The following is a 17,036-nucleotide window of genomic DNA, read 5'->3' as shown; positions in this document are numbered from 1 at the left end:
AAACCAGTAGATCAGCTCCAGGCTGCAGGAATGTCAGACTGTGCAGAAGAATCATCTGTTTCCTGTGGACTTGTCCAGGTGGTCTTTACAGGGGATTTGTATCTGCGGCTCATCTAGTTGTCACGGTCTCCGCTGTGTTTCTGGGCCATAGAGGTCCTTTCTAGGTGTTGATCCACCATCTTCTCTGGATACGGACTGGATCCGGGTGACTGAAGCGGATAAAGACTGGATCTGGTGGCTACGGTGAACTCGGAATAAGGGATTTCTTTAAAAGACTTTTTTTTTCATATAAGATTTTATGCAACTTTTCAGATAGAGGCATGAGAAAGAGATTGCCTTGATTGGGCTTTTGGTTATTATAGGCACTCTCTGCGTTTGACCACTTCGTGTTTATTTAGCCGGATGGGAAGGCAGCGCTTTCTTGTACGTGACGGGATGCAAATTCTTGAAGGCTCTCTTTAGTGACGGGTCAAAACAAAGATCTCATCTGCTCCTCTAGCCCTATCGGCGACTCGTGCACTTCGAGCCTTCTTAGTGACGGCGCAAGTTGCTGACTGCGTTGGTGGTATAGTGGTGAGCATAGCTGCCTTCCAAGCAGTTGGAGAGAGCAGTGCGCATGTCCTTTGGCTCGGGCTGACGTCGAAGCAGAACTCCCTCTGTGACCTGTGCCTCCACCCAAAACTTTTGGATGGAATAATTTCGGATGGACCCATCATTAGCTAAAGTCGCATAACACTTGCAACACTACCTGTAGCAGGGGTCATTGTTTGGACTCTTTTTTTTTTTTTTTTTTTTTTTTTTTTTTTTTTAATTGCGCTTTAAACAAAAAGTATTGTGTCAATGCAACTGAACAACATTTATTAGGAACACAGTGCGTCAATAAAGCTACTGACATCCGCCTGCGTTGGTGGTATAGTGGTGAGCATAGCTGCCTTCCAAGCAGTTGACCCGGGTTCGATTCCCGGCCAACGCATGTCCTTTGGCTCGGGCTGACGTCGAAGCAGAACTCCTTCTGTGACCTGCGACTCCAACCAAACATTTTGGATGGATCATTCGGAAGACGAAAAGAACCAGCTCTCCCCGTCGGGGAATCGAACCCCGGTCTTCCGCGTGACAGGCGGAGATACTGTCCACTATACTAACGAGGAGCCGTTTATGCTGCCGTTTCCCCCCCAACTGACGGCACTGCACTGACATAACTAAACAATGCATGGCTTCTTCTGACGCAGACCCAGCCCTAGCACCGTAAAATTTCTGATGGACCCATCATTAGCTGAAGTCGCATAACACTTGGAACACTACCCGTAGCAGGGGTCATTGTTTGGACTCTTTTTTTTTTTTTTTTTTTTTAAATTGCGCTTTAAACAAAAAGTATTGCGTCAATGCAACTGAACAACATTAATTAGGAACACAGTGCGTCAAAAAGCAAAATGACAGTTAAAGGCATTTCGTTATTGAACTCTTTGATGACATCATTCAGCTAAGTTCAGTTTAAATAGTATCTGTGCAATAATTTGCAATCAAGTCAACGATATCGCTGTACATGAAGTGTCCCCAGCTCCGCCTGCCAGAAGCGACAGAGGGAAGAAACCAAAACTCGATCGGTGAAAGGATGGAGAAAAAACCCGGTGAGAAACCAGGCTCAGTCGGGGAGACAGTTCTCCCCTTGTCAGACGAAACCAGTAGATCAGCTCCAGGCTGCAGGAATGTCAGACTGTGCAGAAGAATCATCTGTTTCCTGTGGACTTGTCCAGGTGGTCTTTACAGGGGATTTGTATCTGCGGCTCATCTAGTTGTCACGGTCTCCGCTGTGTTTCTGGGCCATAGAGGTCCTTTCTAGGTGTTGATCCACCATCTTCTCTGGATACGGACTGGATCCGGGTGACTGAAGCGGATACAGACTGGATCTGGTGGCTACGGTGAACTCGGAATAAGGGATTTCTTTAAAAGACTTTTTTTTTCATATAAGATTTTATCCAACTTTTCAGATAGAGGCATGAGAAAGAGATTGCCTTGATTGGGCTTTTGGTTATTGGTGGACAGAGAGGACTTTTTTGAGTTTTACTCCTCCCTTTTGGAGTAGGGGGGGGGGTGCTGACGAAACACATGTGGGCAGGCATTGTCACCCTTGATGACCCTTGGCGAGCGTAGTAGTTTAACAGAGGCAGCGCACAGGCCCGAGGGTTTGGAGACACAGCTCGAGTTTCTCTTCATTGTCGCATAAATCTTTCGCCTTTTACTAAAGATTTCCGTGGAGGGGAACTTTTGAGAGTGACCTGTATTTTTGGGTGCTCTGCTCACAGCAGAGCTACATCGAAATGTCAAGAGCAGAATCAGTTTGACCCTCCGACAGCATGCTGCGAGAGGGCTTGCCACTGGTCGTCGTCTGAATAGGCACTCTCTGCGTTTGACCACTTCGTGTTTATTTAGCCGGATGGGAAGGCAGCGCTTTCTTGTACGTGACGGGATGCAAATTCTTGAAGGCTCTCTTTAGTGACGGGTCCAAACAAAGATCTCATCTGCTCCTCTAGCCCTATCGGCGACTCGTGCACTTCGAGCCTTCTTAGTGACGGCGCAAGTTGCTGACTGCTGACTGCGTTGGTGGTATAGTGGTGAGCATAGCTGCCTTCCAAGCAGTTGACCTGGATTCGATTCCCGGCCAACGCATGTCCTTTGGCTCGGGCTGACGTCGAAGCAGAACTCCCTCTGTGACCTGTGCCTCCACCCAAAACTTTTGGATGGAATAATTTCGGATGGACCCATCATTAGCTGAAGTCGCATAACACTTGCAACACTACCCGTAGCAGGGGTCATTGTTTGGACTCTTATTTTTTTTTTTTTTTTTTTTTTTAAATTGCGCTTTAAACAAAAAGTATTGTGTCAATGCAACTGAACAACATTTATTAGGAACACAGTGCGTCAAGAAAGCTACTGACTTCAGCCTGCGTTGGTGGTATAGTGGTGAGCATAGCTGCCTTCCAAGCAGTTGACCCGGGTTCGATTCCCGGCCAACGCATGTCCTTTGGCTCGGGCTGACGTCGAAGCAGAACTCCTTCTGTGACCTGCGACTCCAACCAAACATTTTGGATGGATCATTCGGAAGACGAAAAGAACCAGCTCTCCCCGTCGGGGAATCGAACCCCGGTCTTCCGCGTGACAGGCGGAGATACTGTCCACTATACTAACGAGGAGCCGTGCATGCTGCCGTTTCCCCCCCAACTGACGGCACTGCACTGACATAACTAAACAATGCATGGCTTCTTCTGACGCAGACCCAGCCCTAGCACCGTAAAATTTCTGATGGACCCATCATTAGCTGAAGTCGCATAACACTTGGAACACTACCCGTAGCAGGGGTCATTGTTTGGACTCTTTTTTTTTTTTTTTTTTTTTTAAATTGCGCTTTAAACAAAAAGTATCGCGTCAAGGCAACTGAACAACATTAATTAGGAACACAGTGCGTCAAAAAGCAAAATGACAGTTAAAGGCATTTCGTTATTGAACTCTTTGATGACATCATTCAGCTAAGTTCAGTTTAAATAGTATCTGTGCAATAATTTGCAATCAAGTCAACGATATCGCTGTACATGAAGTGTCCCCAGCTCCGCCTGCCAGAAGCGACAGAGGGAAGAAACCAAAACTCGATCGGTGAAAGGATGGAGAAAAAACCCGGTGAGAAACCAGGCTCAGTCGGGGAGACAGTTCTCCCCTTGTCAGACGAAACCAGTAGATCAGCTCCAGGCTGCAGGAATGTCAGACTGTGCAGAAGAATCATCTGTTTCCTGTGGACTTGTCCAGGTGGTCTTTACAGGGGATTTGTATCTGCGGCTCATCTAGTTGTCACGGTCTCCGCTGTGTTTCTGGGCCATAGAGGTCCTTTCTAGGTGTTGATCCACCATCTTCTCTGGATACGGACTGGATCCGGGTGACTGAAGCGGATACAGACTGGATCTGGTGGCTACGGTGAACTCGGAATAAGGGATTTCTTTAAAAGACTTTTTTTTTCATATAAGATTTTATCCAACTTTTCAGATAGAGGCATGAGAAAGAGATTGCCTTGATTGGGCTTTTGGTTATTGGTGGACAGAGAGGACTTTTTTGAGTTTTACTCCTCCCTTTTGGAGTAGGGGGGGGGGTGCTGACGAAACACATGTGGGCAGGCATTGTCACCCTTGATGACCCTTGGCGAGCGTAGTAGTTTAACAGAGGCAGCGCACAGGCCCGAGGGTTTGGAGACACAGCTCGAGTTTCTCTTCATTGTCGCATAAATCTTTCGCCTTTTACTAAAGATTTCCGTGGAGGGGAACTTTTGAGAGTGACCTGTATTTTTGGGTGCTCTGCTCACAGCAGAGCTACATCGAAATGTCAAGAGCAGAATCAGTTTGACCCTCCGACAGCATGCTGCGAGAGGGCTTGCCACTGGTCGTCGTCTGAATAGGCACTCTCTGCGTTTGACCACTTCGTGTTTATTTAGCCGGATGGGAAGGCAGCGCTTTCTTGTACGTGACGGGATGCAAATTCTTGAAGGCTCTCTTTAGTGACGGGTCCAAACAAAGATCTCATCTGCTCCTCTAGCCCTATCGGCGACTCGTGCACTTCGAGCCTTCTTAGTGACGGCGCAAGTTGCTGACTGCTGACTGCGTTGGTGGTATAGTGGTGAGCATAGCTGCCTTCCAAGCAGTTGACCTGGATTCGATTCCCGGCCAACGCATGTCCTTTGGCTCGGGCTGACGTCGAAGCAGAACTCCCTCTGTGACCTGTGCCTCCACCCAAAACTTTTGGATGGAATAATTTCGGATGGACCCATCATTAGCTGAAGTCGCATAACACTTGCAACACTACCCGTAGCAGGGGTCATTGTTTGGACTCTTATTTTATTTTTATTTTTTTTTTTTAAATTGCGCTTTAAACAAAAAGTATTGTGTCAATGCAACTGAACAACATTTATTAGGAACACAGTGCGTCAAGAAAGCTACTGACTTCAGCCTGCGTTGGTGGTATAGTGGTGAGCATAGCTGCCTTCCAAGCAGTTGACCCGGGTTCGATTCCCGGCCAACGCATGTCCTTTGGCTCGGGCTGACGTCGAAGCAGAACTCCTTCTGTGACCTGCGACTCCAACCAAACATTTTGGATGGATCATTCGGAAGACGAAAAGAACCAGCTCTCCCCGTCGGGGAATCGAACCCCGGTCTTCCGCGTGACAGGCGGAGATACTGTCCACTATACTAACGAGGAGCCGTGCATGCTGCCGTTTCCCCCCCAACTGACGGCACTGCACTGACATAACTAAACAATGCATGGCTTCTTCTGACGCAGACCCAGCCCTAGCACCGTAAAATTTCTGATGGACCCATCATTAGCTGAAGTCGCATAACACTTGGAACACTACCCGTAGCAGGGGTCATTGTTTGGACTCTTTTTTTTTTTTTTTTTTTTTTAAATTGCGCTTTAAACAAAAAGTATCGCGTCAAGGCAACTGAACAACATTAATTAGGAACACAGTGCGTCAAAAAGCAAAATGACAGTTAAAGGCATTTCGTTATTGAACTCTTTGATGACATCATTCAGCTAAGTTCAGTTTAAATAGTATCTGTGCAATAATTTGCAATCAAGTCAACGATATCGCTGTACATGAAGTGTCCCCAGCTCCGCCTGCCAGAAGCGACAGAGGGAAGAAACCAAAACTCGATCGGTGAAAGGATGGAGAAAAAACCCGGTGAGAAACCAGGCTCAGTCGGGGAGACAGTTCTCCCCTTGTCAGACGAAACCAGTAGATCAGCTCCAGGCTGCAGGAATGTCAGACTGTGCAGAAGAATCATCTGTTTCCTGTGGACTTGTCCAGGTGGTCTTTACAGGGGATTTGTATCTGCGGCTCATCTAGTTGTCACGGTCTCCGCTGTGTTTCTGGGCCATAGAGGTCCTTTCTAGGTGTTGATCCACCATCTTCTCTGGATACGGACTGGATCCGGGTGACTGAAGCGGATACAGACTGGATCTGGTGGCTACGGTGAACTCGGAATAAGGGATTTCTTTAAAAGACTTTTTTTTTCATATAAGATTTTATCCAACTTTTCAGATAGAGGCATGAGAAAGAGATTGCCTTGATTGGGCTTTTGGTTATTATAGGCAATCTCTGCGTTTGACCACTTCGTGTTTATTTAGCCGGATGGGAAGGCAGCGCTTTCTTGTACGTGACGGGATGCAAATTCTTGAAGGCTCTCTTTAGTGACGGGTCCAAACAAAGATCTCATCTGCTCCTCTAGCCCTATCGGCGACTCGTGCACTTCGAGCCTTCTTAGTGACGGCGCAAGTTGCTGACTGCGTTGGTGGTATAGTGGTGAGCATAGCTGCCTTCCAAGCAGTTGGAGAGAGCAGTGCGCATGTCCTTTGGCTCGGGCTGACGTCGAAGCAGAACTCCCTCTGTGACCTGTGCCTCCACCCAAAACTTTTGGATGGAATAATTTCGGATGGACCCATCATTAGCTAAAGTCGCATAACACTTGCAACACTACCTGTAGCAGGGGTCATTGTTTGGACTCTTTTTTTTTTTTTTTTTTTTTTTTTTTTTTTAATTGTGCTTTAAACAAAAAGTATTGTGTCAATGCAACTGAACAACATTTATTAGGAACACAGTGCGTCAATAAAGCTACTGACATCCGCCTGCGTTGGTGGTATAGTGGTGAGCATAGCTGCCTTCCAAGCAGTTGACCCGGGTTCGATTCCCGGCCAACGCATGTCCTTTGGCTCGGGCTGACGTCGAAGCAGAACTCCTTCTGTGACCTGCGACTACAACCAAACATTTTGGATGGATCATTCGGAAGACGAAAAGAACCAGCTCTCCCCGTCGGGGAATCGAACCCCGGTCTTCCGCGTGACAGGCGGAGATACTGTCCACTATACTAACGAGGAGCCGTTTATGCTGCCGTTTCCCCCCCAACTGACGGCACTGCACTGACATAACTAAACAATGCATGGCTTCTTCTGACGCAGACCCAGCCCTAGCACCGTAAAATTTCTGATGGACCCATCATTAGCTGAAGTCGCATAACACTTGGAACACTACCCGTAGCAGGGGTCATTGTTTGGACTCTTTTTTTTTTTTTTTTTTTTTTAAATTGCGCTTTAAACAAAAAGTATTGTGTCAATGCAACTGAACAACATTAATTAGGAACACAGTGCGTCAATAAAGCTACTGACATCTGCCTGCGTTGGTGGTATAGTGGTGAGCATAGCTGCCTTCCAAGCAGTTGACCCGTGTTCGATTCCCGGCCAACGCATGTCCTTTGGCTCGGGCTGACGTCGAAGCAGAACTACTTCTGTGACCTGCGACTCCAACCAAACATTTTGGATGGATCATTCGGAAGACAAAAAGAACCAGCTCTCCCCGTCGGGGAATCGAACCCCGGTCTTCCGCGTGACAGGCGGAGATACTGTCCACTATACTAACGAGGAGCCGTGCATGCTGCCGTTTCCCCCCCAACTGACGGCACTGCACTGACATAACTAAACAATGCATGGCTTCTTCTGACGCAGACCCAGCCCTAGCACCGTAAAATTTCTGATGGACCCATCATTAGCTGAAGTCGCATAACACTTGGAACACTACCCCCGTAGCAGGGGTCATTGTTTGGACTCTTTTTTTTTTTTTTTTTTTTTTTTAAATTGCGCTTTAAACAAAAAGTATTGCGTCAATGCAACTGAACAACATTAATTAGGAACACAGTGCGTCAAAAAGCAAAATGACAGTTAAAGGCATTTCGTTATTGAACTCTTTGATGACATCATTCAGCTAAGTTCAGTTTAAATAGTATCTGTGCAATAATTTGCAATCAAGTCAACGATATCGCTGTACATGAAGTGTCCCCAGCTCCGCCTGCCAGAAGCGACAGAGGGAAGAAACCAAAACTCGATCGGTGAAAGGATGGAGAAAAAACCCGGTGAGAAACCAGGCTCAGTCGGGGAGACAGTTCTCCCCTTGTCAGACGAAACCAGTAGATCAGCTCCAGGCTGCAGGAATGTCAGACTGTGCAGAAGAATCATCTGTTTCCTGTGGACTTGTCCAGGTGGTCTTTACAGGGGATTTGTATCTGCGGCTCATCTAGTTGTCACGGTCTCCGCTGTGTTTCTGGGCCATAGAGGTCCTTTCTAGGTGTTGATCCACCATCTTCTCTGGATACGGACTGGATCCGGGTGACTGAAGCGGATACAGACTGGATCTGGTGGCTACGGTGAACTCGGAATAAGGGATTTCTTTAAAAGACTTTTTTTTTCATATAAGATTTTATCCAACTTTTCAGATAGAGGCATGAGAAAGAGATTGCCTTGATTGGGCTTTTGGTTATTATAGGCACTCTCTGCGTTTGACCACTTCGTGTTTATTTAGCCGGATGGGAAGGCAGCGCTTTCTTGTACGTGACGGGATGCAAATTCTTGAAGGCTCTCTATAGTGACGGGTCAAAACAAAGATCTCATCTGCTCCTCTAGCCCTATCGGCGACTCGTGCACTTCGAGCCTTCTTAGTGACGGCGCAAGTTGCTGACTGCGTTGGTGGTATAGTGGTGAGCATAGCTGCCTTCCAAGCAGTTGGAGAGAGCAGTGCGCATGTCCTTTGGCTCGGGCTGACGTCGAAGCAGAACTCCCTCTGTGACCTGTGCATCCACCCAAAACTTTTGGATGGAATAATTTCGGATGGACCCATCATTAGCTAAAGTCGCATAACACTTGCAACACTACCTGTAGCAGGGGTCATTGTTTGGACTCTTTTTTTTTTTTTTTTTTTTTTTTTTAATTGCGCTTTAAACAAAAAGTATTGTGTCAATGCAACTGAACAACATTTATTAGGAACACAGTGCGTCAATAAAGCTACTGACATCCGCCTGCGTTGGTGGTATAGTGGTGAGCATAGCTGCCTTCCAAGCAGTTGACCCGTGTTCGATTCCCGGCCAACGCATGTCCTTTGGCTCGGGCTGACGTCGAAGCAGAACTCCTTCTGTGACCTGCGACTCCAACCAAACATTTTGGATGGATCATTCGGAAGACGAAAAGAACCAGCTCTCCCCGTCGGGGAATCGAACCCCGGTCTTCCGCGTGACAGGCGGAGATACTGTCCACTATACTAACGAGGAGCCGTTTATGCTGCCGTTTCCCCCCCAACTGACGGCACTGCACTGACATAACTAAACAATGCATGGCTTCTTCTGACGCAGACCCAGCCCTAGCACCGTAAAATTTCTGATGGACCCATCATTAGCTGAAGTCGCATAACACTTGGAACACTACCCGTAGCAGGGGTCATTGTTTGGACTCTTTTTTTTTTTTTTTTTTTTTAAATTGCGCTTTAAACAAAAAGTATTGCGTCAATGCAACTGAACAACATTAATTAGGAACACAGTGCGTCAAAAAGCAAAATGACAGTTAAAGGCATTTCGTTATTGAACTCTTTGATGACATCATTCAGCTAAGTTCAGTTTAAATAGTATCTGTGCAATAATTTGCAATCAAGTCAACGATATCGCTGTACATGAAGTGTCCCCAGCTCCGCCTGCCAGAAGCGACAGAGGGAAGAAACCAAAACTCGATCGGTGAAAGGATGGAGAAAAAACCCGGTGAGAAACCAGGCTCAGTCGGGGAGACAGTTCTCCCCTTGTCAGACGAAACCAGTAGATCAGCTCCAGGCTGCAGGAATGTCAGACTGTGCAGAAGAATCATCTGTTTCCTGTGGACTTGTCCAGGTGGTCTTTACAGGGGATTTGTATCTGCGGCTCATCTAGTTGTCACGGTCTCCGCTGTGTTTCTGGGCCATAGAGGTCCTTTCTAGGTGTTGATCCACCATCTTCTCTGGATACGGACTGGATCCGGGTGACTGAAGCGGATACAGACTGGATCTGGTGGCTACGGTGAACTCGGAATAAGGGATTTCTTTAAAAGACTTTTTTTTTCATATAAGATTTTATCCAACTTTTCAGATAGAGGCATGAGAAAGAGATTGCCTTGATTGGGCTTTTGGTTATTGGTGGACAGAGAGGACTTTTTTGAGTTTTACTCCTCCCTTTTGGAGTAGGGGGGGGGTGCTGACGAAACACATGTGGGCAGGCATTGTCACCCTTGATGACCCTTGGCGAGCGTAGTAGTTTAACAGAGGCAGCGCACAGGCCCGAGGGTTTGGAGACACAGCTCGAGTTTCTCTTCATTGTCGCATAAATCTTTCGCCTTTTACTAAAGATTTCCGTGGAGGGGAACTTTTGAGAGTGACCTGTATTTTTGGGTGCTCTGCTCACAGCAGAGCTACATCGAAATGTCAAGAGCAGAATCAGTTTGACCCTCCGACAGCATGCTGCGAGAGGGCTTGCCACTGGTCGTCGTCTGAATAGGCACTCTCTGCGTTTGACCACTTCGTGTTTATTTAGCCGGATGGGAAGGCAGCGCTTTCTTGTACGTGACGGGATGCAAATTCTTGAAGGCTCTCTTTAGTGACGGGTCCAAACAAAGATCTCATCTGCTCCTCTAGCCCTATCGGCGACTCGTGCACTTCGAGCCTTCTTAGTGACGGCGCAAGTTGCTGACTGCGTTGGTGGTATAGTGGTGAGCATAGCTGCCTTCCAAGCAGTTGGAGAGAGCAGTGCGCATGTCCTTTGGCTCGGGCTGACGTCGAAGCAGAACTCCCTCTGTGACCTGTGCCTCCACCCAAAACTTTTGGATGGAATAATTTCGGATGGACCCATCATTAGCTAAAGTCGCATAACACTTGCAACACTACCTGTAGCAGGGGTCATTGTTTGGACTCTTTTTTTTTTTTTTTTTTTTAAATTGCGCTTTAAACAAAAAGTATTGTGTCAATGCAACTGAACAACATTAATTAGGAACACAGTGCGTCAATAAAGCTACTGACATCTGCCTGCGTTGGTGGTATAGTGGTGAGCATAGCTGCCTTCCAAGCAGTTGACCCGTGTTCGATTCCCGGCCAACGCATGTCCTTTGGCTCGGGCTGACGTCGAAGCAGAACTCCCTCTGTGACCTGTGCCTCCACCCAAAACTTTTGGATGGAATAATTTCGGATGGACCCATCATTAGCTAAAGTCGCATAACACTTGCAACACTACCTGTAGCAGGGGTCATTGTTTGGACTCTTTTTTTTTTTTTTTTTTTTTTTTTTTTTTTAATTGCGCTTTAAACAAAAAGTATTGTGTCAATGCAACTGAACAACATTTATTAGGAACACAGTGCGTCAATAAAGCTACTGACATCCGCCTGCGTTGGTGGTATAGTGGTGAGCATAGCTGCCTTCCAAGCAGTTGACCCGGGTTCGATTCCCGGCCAACGCATGTCCTTTGGCTCGGGCTGACGTCGAAGCAGAACTCCTTCTGTGACCTGCGACTCCAACCAAACATTTTGGATGGATCATTCGGAAGACGAAAAGAACCAGCTCTCCCCGTCGGGGAATCGAACCCCGGTCTTCCGCGTGACAGGCGGAGATACTGTCCACTATACTAACGAGGAGCCGTTTATGCTGCCGTTTCCCCCCCAACTGACGGCACTGCACTGACATAACTAAACAATGCATGGCTTCTTCTGACGCAGACCCAGCCCTAGCACCGTAAAATTTCTGATGGACCCATCATTAGCTGAAGTCGCATAACACTTGGAACACTACCCGTAGCAGGGGTCATTGTTTGGACTCTTTTTTTTTTTTTTTTTTTTTAAATTGCGCTTTAAACAAAAAGTATTGTGTCAATGCAACTGAACAACATTAATTAGGAACACAGTGCGTCAATAAAGCTACTGACATCTGCCTGCGTTGGTGGTATAGTGGTGAGCATAGCTGCCTTCCAAGCAGTTGACCCGTGTTCGATTCCCGGCCAACGCATGTCCTTTGGCTCGGGCTGACGTCGAAGCAGAACTCCTTCTGTGACCTGCGACTCCAACCAAACATTTTGGATGGATCATTCGGAAGACAAAAAGAACCAGCTCTCCCCGTCGGGGAATCGAACCCCGGTCTTCCGCGTGACAGGCGGAGATACTGTCCACTATACTAACGAGGAGCCGTGCATGCTGCCGTTTCCCCCCCAACTGACGGCACTGCACTGACATAACTAAACAATGCATGGCTTCTTCTGACGCAGACCCAGCCCTAGCACCGTAAAATTTCTGATGGACCCATCATTAGCTGAAGTCGCATAACCCTTGGAACACTACCCGTAGCAGGGGTCATTGTTTGGACTCTTTTTTTTTTTTTTTTTTTTTTTAAATTGCGCTTTAAACAAAAAGTATTGCGTCAATGCAACTGAACAACATTAATTAGGAACACAGTGCGTCAAAAAGCAAAATGACAGTTAAAGGCATTTCGTTATTGAACTCTTTGATGACATCATTCAGCTAAGTTCAGTTTAAATAGTATCTGTGCAATAATTTGCAATCAAGTCAACGATATCGCTGTACATGAAGTGTCCCCAGCTCCGCCTGCCAGAAGCGACAGAGGGAAGAAACCAAAACTCGATCGGTGAAAGGATGGAGAAAAAACCCGGTGAGAAACCAGGCTCAGTCGGGGAGACAGTTCTCCCCTTGTCAGACGAAACCAGTAGATCAGCTCCAGGCTGCAGGAATGTCAGACTGTGCAGAAGAATCATCTGTTTCCTGTGGACTTGTCCAGGTGGTCTTTACAGGGGATTTGTATCTGCGGCTCATCTAGTTGTCACGGTCTCCGCTGTGTTTCTGGGCCATAGAGGTCCTTTCTAGGTGTTGATCCACCATCTTCTCTGGATACGGACTGGATCCGGGTGACTGAAGCGGATACAGACTGGATCTGGTGGCTACGGTGAACTCGGAATAAGGGATTTCTTTAAAAGACTTTTTTTTTCATATAAGATTTTATCCAACTTTTCAGATAGAGGCATGAGAAAGAGATTGCCTTGATTGGGCTTTTGGTTATTGGTGGACCGAGAGGACTTTTTTGAGTTTTACTCCTCCCTTTTGGAGTAGGGGGGGGGGGGGTGCTGACGAAACACATGTGGGCAGGCATTGTCACCCTTGATGACCCTTGGCGAGCGTAGTAGTTTAACAGAGGCAGCGCACAGGCCCGAGGGTTTGGAGACACAGCTCGAGTTTCTCTTCATTGTCGCATAAATCTTTCGCCTTTTACTAAAGATTTCCGTGGAGGGGAACTTTTGAGAGTGACCTGTATTTTTGGGTGCTCTGCTCACAGCAGAGCTACATCGAAATGTCAAGAGCAGAATCAGTTTGACCGTCCGGCAGCATGCTGCGAGAGGGCTTGCCACTGGTCGTCGTCTGAATAGGCACTCTCTGCGTTTGACCACTTCGTGTTTATTTAGCCGGATGGCAAGGCAGCGCTTTCTTGTACGTGACGGGATGCAAATTCTTGAAGGCTCTCTTTAGTGACGGGTCCAAACAAAGATCTCATCTGCTCCTCTAGCCCTATCGGCGACTCGTGCACTTCGAGCCTTCTTAGTGACGGCGCAAGTTGCTGACTGCTGACTGCGTTGGTGGTATAGTGGTGAGCATAGCTGCCTTCCAAGCAGTTGACCCGGATTCGATTCCCGGCCAACGCATGTCCTTTGGCTCGGGCTGACGTCGAAGCAGAACTCCCTCTGTGACCTGTGCCTCCACCCAAAACTTTTGGATGGAATAATTTCGGATGGACCCATCATTAGCTGAAGTCGCATAACACTTGCAACACTACCCGTAGCAGGGGTCATTGTTTGGACTCTTATTTTTTATTTTATTTTTTTTTTTAAATTGCGCTTTAAACAAAAAGTATTGTGTCAATGCAACTGAACAACATTTATTAGGAACACAGTGCGTCAAGAAAGCTACTGACTTCAGCCTGCGTTGGTGGTATAGTGGTGAGCATAGCTGCCTTCCAAGCAGTTGACCCGGGTTCGATTCCCGGCCAACGCATGTCCTTTGGCTCGGGCTGACGTCGAAGCAGAACTCCTTCTGTGACCTGCGACTCCAACCAAACATTTTGGATGGATCATTCGGAAGACGAAAAGAACCAGCTCTCCCCGTCGGGGAATCGAACCCCGGTCTTCCGCGTGACAGGCGGAGATACTGTCCACTATACTAACGAGGAGCCGTGCATGCTGCCGTTTCCCCCCCAACTGACGGCACTGCACTGACATAACTAAACAATGCATGGCTTCTTCTGACGCAGACCCAGCCCTAGCACCGTAAAATTTCTGATGGACCCATCATTAGCTGAAGTCGCATAACACTTGGAACACTACCCGTAGCAGGGGTCATTGTTTGGACTCTTTTTTTTTTTTTTTTTTTTTTTAAATTGCGCTTTAAACAAAAAGTATTGCGTCAATGCAACTGAACAACATTAATTAGGAACACAGTGCGTCAAAAAGCAAAATGACAGTTAAAGGCATTTCGTTATTGAACTCTTTGATGACATCATTCAGCTAAGTTCAGTTTAAATAGTATCTGTGCAATAATTTGCAATCAAGTCAACGATATCGCTGTACATGAAGTGTCCCCAGCTCCGCCTGCCAGAAGCGACAGAGGGAAGAAACCAAAACTCGATCGGTGAAAGGATGGAGAAAAAACCCGGTGAGAAACCAGGCTCAGTCGGGGAGACAGTTCTCCCCTTGTCAGACGAAACCAGTAGATCAGCTCCAGGCTGCAGGAATGTCAGACTGTGCAGAAGAATCATCTGTTTCCTGTGGACTTGTCCAGGTGGTCTTTACAGGGGATTTGTATCTGCGGCTCATCTAGTTGTCACGGTCTCCGCTGTGTTTCTGGGCCATAGAGGTCCTTTCTAGGTGTTGATCCACCATCTTCTCTGGATACGGACTGGATCCGGGTGACTGAAGCGGATACAGACTGGATCTGGTGGCTACGGTGAACTCGGAATAAGGGATTTCTTTAAAAGACTTTTTTTTTCATATAAGATTTTATCCAACTTTTCAGATAGAGGCATGAGAAAGAGATTGCCTTGATTGGGCTTTTGGTTATTATAGGCACTCTCTGCGTTTGACCACTTCGTGTTTATTTAGCCGGATGGGAAGGCAGCGCTTTCTTGTACGTGACGGGATGCAAATTCTTGAAGGCTCTCTTTAGTGACGGGTCAAAACAAAGATCTCATCTGCTCCTCTAGCCCTATCGGCGACTCGTGCACTTCGAGCCTTCTTAGTGACGGCGCAAGTTGCTGACTGCGTTGGTGGTATAGTGGTGAGCATAGCTGCCTTCCAAGCAGTTGGAGAGAGCAGTGCGCATGTCCTTTGGCTCGGGCTGACGTCGAAGCAGAACTCCCTCTGTGACCTGTGCCTCCACCCAAAACTTTTGGATGGAATAATTTCGGATGGACCCATCATTAGCTAAAGTCGCATAACACTTGCAACACTACCTGTAGCAGGGGTCATTGTTTGGACTCTTTTTTTTTTTTTTTTTTTTTTTTTTTTTTTTTTAATTGCGCTTTAAACAAAAAGTATTGTGTCAATGCAACTGAACAACATTAATTAGGAACACAGTGCGTCAAAAAGCAAAATGACAGTTAAAGGCATTTCGTTATTGAACTCTTTGATGACATCATTCAGCTAAGTTCAGTTTAAATAGTATCTGTGCAATAATTTGCAATCAAGTCAACGATATCGCTGTACATGAAGTGTCCCCAGCTCCGCCTGCCAGAAGCGACAGAGGGAAGAAACCAAAACTCGATCGGTGAAAGGATGGAGAAAAAACCCGGTGAGAAACCAGGCTCAGTCGGGGAGACAGTTCTCCCCTTGTCAGACGAAACCAGTAGATCAGCTCCAGGCTGCAGGAATGTCAGACTGTGCAGAAGAATCATCTGTTTCCTGTGGACTTGTCCAGGTGGTCTTTACAGGGGATTTGTATCTGCGGCTCATCTAGTTGTCACGGTCTCCGCTGTGTTTCTGGGCCATAGAGGTCCTTTCTAGGTGTTGATCCACCATCTTCTCTGGATACGGACTGGATCCGGGTGACTGAAGCGGATACAGACTGGATCTGGTGGCTACGGTGAACTCGGAATAAGGGATTTCTTTAAAAGACTTTTTTTTTCATATAAGATTTTATCCAACTTTTCAGATAGAGGCATGAGAAAGAGATTGCCTTGATTGGGCTTTTGGTTATTGGTGGACAGAGAGGACTTTTTTGAGTTTTACTCCTCCCTTTTGGAGTAGGGGGGGGGGTGCTGACGAAACACATGTGGGCAGGCATTGTCACCCTTGATGACCCTTGGCGAGCGTAGTAGTTTAACAGAGGCAGCGCACAGGCCCGAGGGTTTGGAGACACAGCTCGAGTTTCTCTTCATTGTAGCATAAATCTTTCGCCTTTTACTAAAGATTTCCGTGGAGGGGAACTTTTGAGAGTGACCTGTATTTTTGGGTGCTCTGCTCACAGCAGAGCTACATCGAAATGTCAAGAGCAGAATCAGTTTGACCCTCCGACAGCATGCTGCGAGAGGGCTTGCCACTGGTCGTCGTCTGAATAGGCACTCTCTGCGTTTGACCACTTCGTGTTTATTTAGCCGGATGGGAAGGCAGCGCTTTCTTGTACGTGACGGGATGCAAATTCTTGAAGGCTCTCTTTAGTGACGGGTCCAAACAAAGATCTCATCTGCTCCTCTAGCCCTATCGGCGACTCGTGCACTTCGAGCCTTCTTAGTGACGGCGCAAGTTGCTGACTGCGTTGGTGGTATAGTGGTGAGCATAGCTGCCTTCCAAGCAGTTGGAGAGAGCAGTGCGCATGTCCTTTGGCTCGGGCTGACGTCGAAGCAGAACTCCCTCTGTGACCTGTGCCTCCACCCAAAACTTTTGGATGGAATAATTTCGGATGGACCCATCATTAGCTAAAGTCGCATAACACTTGCAACACTACCTGTAGCAGGGGTCATTGTTTGGACTCTTTTTTTTTTTTTTTTTTTTAAATTGCGCTTTAAACAAAAAGTATTGTGTCAATGCAACTGAACAACATTAATTAGGAACACAGTGCGTCAATAAAGCTACTGACATCTGCCTGCGTTGGTGGTATAGTGGTGAGCATAGCTGCCTTCCAAGCAG

At 47.0% G+C, this 17,036-nt stretch overlaps 5 non-coding genes across 5 annotated transcripts; all 5 read left to right on the top strand.

Annotated features, from left to right (window-relative positions):
• The first annotated feature begins 2,194 nt into the window (after positions 1 to 2,194).
• LOC127980073 (U5 spliceosomal RNA) lies at positions 2,195 to 2,310 on the top strand. The gene has a single exon (XR_008159114.1). It is a non-coding gene; the product is annotated as a U5 spliceosomal RNA (small nuclear RNA).
• A 1,928-nt stretch (positions 2,311 to 4,238) lies between these two features.
• On the top strand, positions 4,239 to 4,354 carry LOC127980072 (U5 spliceosomal RNA). Its single transcript, XR_008159113.1, has one exon. It is a non-coding gene; the product is annotated as a U5 spliceosomal RNA (small nuclear RNA).
• A 5,816-nt stretch (positions 4,355 to 10,170) lies between these two features.
• Positions 10,171 to 10,286, top strand: LOC127980071 (U5 spliceosomal RNA). The gene has a single exon (XR_008159112.1). It is a non-coding gene; the product is annotated as a U5 spliceosomal RNA (small nuclear RNA).
• A 2,803-nt stretch (positions 10,287 to 13,089) lies between these two features.
• Positions 13,090 to 13,205, top strand: LOC127980069 (U5 spliceosomal RNA). Its single transcript, XR_008159110.1, has one exon. It is a non-coding gene; the product is annotated as a U5 spliceosomal RNA (small nuclear RNA).
• Positions 13,206 to 16,268: 3,063 nt separating this feature from the next.
• On the top strand, positions 16,269 to 16,384 carry LOC127980920 (U5 spliceosomal RNA). The gene has a single exon (XR_008159919.1). It is a non-coding gene; the product is annotated as a U5 spliceosomal RNA (small nuclear RNA).
• The last annotated feature ends 652 nt before the right edge of the window (positions 16,385 to 17,036 follow it).

This window comes from Carassius gibelio, chromosome B19 (assembly GCF_023724105.1).
Source record: "Carassius gibelio isolate Cgi1373 ecotype wild population from Czech Republic chromosome B19, carGib1.2-hapl.c, whole genome shotgun sequence".
Lineage (NCBI taxonomy): Eukaryota > Metazoa > Chordata > Actinopteri > Cypriniformes > Cyprinidae > Carassius > Carassius gibelio.
This window is presented reverse-complemented; position numbering and strand designations above follow the sequence as displayed.